Source organism: Periophthalmus magnuspinnatus, chromosome 9, assembly GCF_009829125.3.
Source record: "Periophthalmus magnuspinnatus isolate fPerMag1 chromosome 9, fPerMag1.2.pri, whole genome shotgun sequence".
NCBI classification, from domain to species: Eukaryota; Metazoa; Chordata; class Actinopteri; order Gobiiformes; family Gobiidae; genus Periophthalmus; species Periophthalmus magnuspinnatus.
Window position 1 is genome coordinate 12,303,051 of NC_047134.1, and position 4,538 is coordinate 12,307,588.

Here is a 4,538-nt window from a genome sequence, read left to right on the forward strand (position 1 = left end):
CAGTTGGCTGGTGAGTGGTTTCTTTTTCTTAGCCCGGGCTCACCCGCGGGACTGAAGCCCAGGGCTCCTCTAGCTCAGTGTGGCTGTCATCCAACGTCTCCTCAGTGAGTAAGACTATGGCCAGGCAGGAGGCTCTGCTTACAACTCCAAACAATACATGGGCTTCTGGTGAATACTGTCCAAATGAGTTTGGACAATAGGCTATTCCCCATATGAAATCTGCCATCTCAACAATAACATATTGTTGAATTTTATTATATTTGGCAAATAAATGGCATCTTGGGCATTTGTCAAAATATAAAATTACAAATGAAATATGTAAGAAAATTTGTATCTATGCACATTATATTTATGAGCATCTTAAAGGCCACAGTTGCAAAATAAGAAGCCAATGTTAAGAGAGAGTATTAAAAGAAAAACAGCAATTCAGCATAATTAAAATATTTATAAATAAATATTTGGATAAGAAACGGTGTTTTACATGAACATTTTTATTCATGCCTTTATTACCAAATGAGTGATTTTCTACTTGTGCACTATGGTAAAAATCTGTTCATTTTCACGGTGCGTGTAAATGTGTGCAGAAGATCACCTTGACTGTGGCCAGTCGGAGAGAGCCGTGGGCACTGAAACAGAAGAGGTGGGGTTCAGTCTTTTCCCAGAAGGCCATTCTGTTCCGCACAAGCGTCTGCGCTCTCTGTCTCTCATTTTCTCACACAGGCACACAGACCCCTCCAGCTGGGACGTCCCCAGAGGTTCTGAGCCTCACTGACTGATTAGGTCCCAGGTAAAGCACTGCCCGGGAGCCTGCTATAAAGCCAAAGTCATTGACAACACTCAAGTGAATACAGCACACATGCAGCACACATACACTGCTGCTGCCGCGTGGTTCCTCGCTTGGACCTACACACACATGAGAAATGTGCCCGCCTACTGTCTCCTCAGACAGCTGCTTATGCAGACAGCACACCATTGGGGATTCCCTCAATTGTATATGATATAATGATATTATTCTCCCTATTTTCCGAGTAGTTAGGCACAGCGCCAGGTGGATCGTTCATAAAATGGTGTATAAGCTCAAAGAGGCTACAAGACAAGTCTATTCATCACAGCACAATCTTGAATCTCTTCCTGCTAGAAATGTACTATGCTTTTTCTCTTAGAACAACATAATAAAAGGGTTTAAATACCTATATATCCACATTTATGAGCCATTCACCAGAGTCCACAGCAGGAAGTATACAGACAATGCCAGGAGCCTCCACCAATCCACATGCAGTAAAACCATCGCAGTCTGTCATTCTGTTCTATGAGCATTTTACACTGTATCCGCCTGTGAGGAGCTCTGTAGTGAAGCACAGACCGGAATACTTGAGTGCTATTTCCAGGCCTTCTCTGAAAAGCCACCGTTGTAGAGGTCTAATTACAGGCCTTTATGTTGTGCTTAATTCTCAAACAATAGGGTATACTTTTACACAAGGACATGAAATTACTCTCATTCAGAACATGTTTGACAAGACAACCGAGCTCTACATGTTCACTGGACAGTGAAATAGAAGTAAATGCAATGTTTTGTTTTAAATATTTCCTTTAAACTGATATGAATCCTGTTTTGATAGGAATATCATGCAACATTGAAATAAACTGGATACTGTTAAATATAACACCATCCATGTCTTAATTGACAGTGACCTTACCTCATACTTCACCACTCACCACTAACCACATTAGCTGTGGTTCTTCTTTTAGTGCGCTATTATGTCATACTATTACGTCTTTAATAATGCTTTCCAACTGCATTTCTTGTATTAATTTGCTTCCTATACATTGAATGCATGCCTTCTATTCTTCACCTCATGCAACACAGCACACAAGCCAAATGCACACTTAGCGATGTTCCACATATCATGATGTTTGCTTCTCTTTTAATACCTTCCATTAAGCAAACATTATGATAGGCATACAGGCGCGGAGCAAACAGCGTGTTCAAACTGTGGTGACCAGCGGCTCCTGCCTGTCCGGGGTCTGCGCCCTCAATGATCCCATTCAGCAGCAAGACGCAGGACTCTTCTCTGTCAACACGGCCCCTCATTCTGGGGCTGTGTGTGGACATGCACTGTTGTTTCAGCCAGCACTAAGATGCACATGAGGAGGTCACGTATTATGATTTGATCTGCCCATTTCTTTTACTATGTTATGGTTCTTTTATGTAAACTGACTTTGCAGGTTTTGGAGACAATATCTGTTATCCCATTCTGGCCGTTACTATTTAATTAAACCTCCCCAATACAATGCATGAATGAATAAAGGCAACTTTTCTTTCATGACTGCTGGCTTGTAGATTCATCTTGTTCCTCATTGTCACTGGGTGAAGAAAGTTATTAATATTTTGGAACATGCAAAATTCAGAATTTAATTTGTAAAAAAATAAAAACAGGATACCATCACAAGCACGACTTAAACCAACCTCCTTCCTTACACAAAATGGCACAGAGATGGTTCAAGCTTCATCATTCAGTCCCTGAGAATGTCAAGATAAATGTAGAATCCAACTGAGACATATGGTATAGGCTTTAAATCAATACTAACGTGGTTAAAGACACTATTTTAGTCGATTTCACTGAAAGGATTTGTGTTCAATAGTTTTCATTGATAATGTTAAAGTACATGTCCTTGGAATGCACTTAATTGAAGTCCTAATTTTCCCTTCAGCCTTCTGCTGCTGTAATTGAGTGTGACACCAGTACTGATGGGTGTATTTTTACAGTGTCGACAACAGCATGCAGTGGTCTGAAGCCTTTCCACATTCATGGAGCATAATTGGTGCTTAAAGTCTTAAATTATTTATTATTGTGAGATCTGACAGCACTGCTCAGAAGCAAATTGGGATCATCTTCCATGACCACCAAGGATTTGCAGATTGGAGGCAGAACTAAGTTTATTTCCTGCGCTCTGCTTTTATCCCTGCAAACCAAAGCGTTTAAACGGATCACTCGAGACAGATAACCGCGTTACTGTACAGACGGAGAACGCCGCTGCTCTTAAGATCACCCTTTTTTTCTTCCTCCTCACCCAAGTCTAATTGTGCCGATGCTCTCCCTGTGGGTTTTAATGTTTGACACGGAGGAACGCTCTTAAATCCTCCACACTAGACTGCCACACTTAAGAGGGCCACTATCTTAAAAGCAAAAAAGGATGTATGTCTAATTCACAAATTTATCACGTCACAAAATGATGCATTAAATGAGAGGGGACACGCGCCGATTTGAAATGCTGACTTTAGAAAATAAGTTGCGCTTTAGCTAAATGAGTTTGGATGGGTTCCCCTGTCCCCCCACATCCGCCCACTGCCTCCCACTTCTGTCCATGTTATATCACTGGCTCTTCTGTGAGATTGGAAGGCCACACAGCTTTGTCTACAGCTCCTGCTCACTCCCGAAGCTTAAGACATCATTTCATGTTGTCAGTAAACGATTTTATTTAAGAAATCCTTAGACAGTAGCCCCCAACAGGCCTGACTGACCAATGAACTATTAAAATGTATGTTTCAGAGTCTGACGAAGGTGTCGAATGACCAATAAAAAAGAAAGAACAAAATCCAGTTGACCTAATAATATTCCAAAGACAAGCTGACCCATTAATTTGTTGGATTATATTTAACATCACAGCATATTAAAATGTGGTTAGCGATTAAGTTCAACCATCTTAACTTCAGTGAGTTTAATGTATCGCCAGACATATTCCTCGAACGGCAAAAAAACTCTGACACAATATGGTCACTTCAGTTATTTACCAGGTGCATGATCATATGGTAACGCAACATTCTCTTTTTTATGCACGCACAGGAGTAGTAGACGCACATACATATGCATTAGTGATCAGAACTGGGCCTACTTCAAAACATGCTTTGTATACATGTTGTTTTTTCTGCATGTGTATTGGCTGTGCGAGGGATCCCAGAGGGTACATCATAGTCTGTGTTGCAACATTGTTTTATCTCCCATTGTATATGACTCAAAGATGGCTGTTTATGCACCCCTCCCTCATTAGAAGAACAACAGAGTAACGTACACAACACAGCCCACACACACACACACACACACACACACACCCCCACACACACACACCCACACACACATGCAGCTAACATATATTAGCGCAAGGATGATAAATAAGGCTGTCCTCTCCAGGTTCAAGAGATAAGCTGTAGCAACGACAAAATACCTAAAACTGGAATACTTTCACATTTTTTTCCTCTAATTTAAAATAATCACCAATGACCCACGTTGAATCAGTGTCTTTGTGCATTCTGCTTTAAGTGTAGGCAATATACCGGTTCCGATATCGAAGTGTTTCCTAGATATCAGTATCGTCCAGTTGAAAACGTACCTGCAAGTTTTTCTACGCTGCGCCAGTCTCCGTGTGTTTATACCCTTATTTTTAGCGTTTTTTTTATTGTAAATCACACGCTTGATACTCAAATCTTGCATATTTTCAAACCCCCATTCATTACTATTGACATTTTGATATTCTACCCA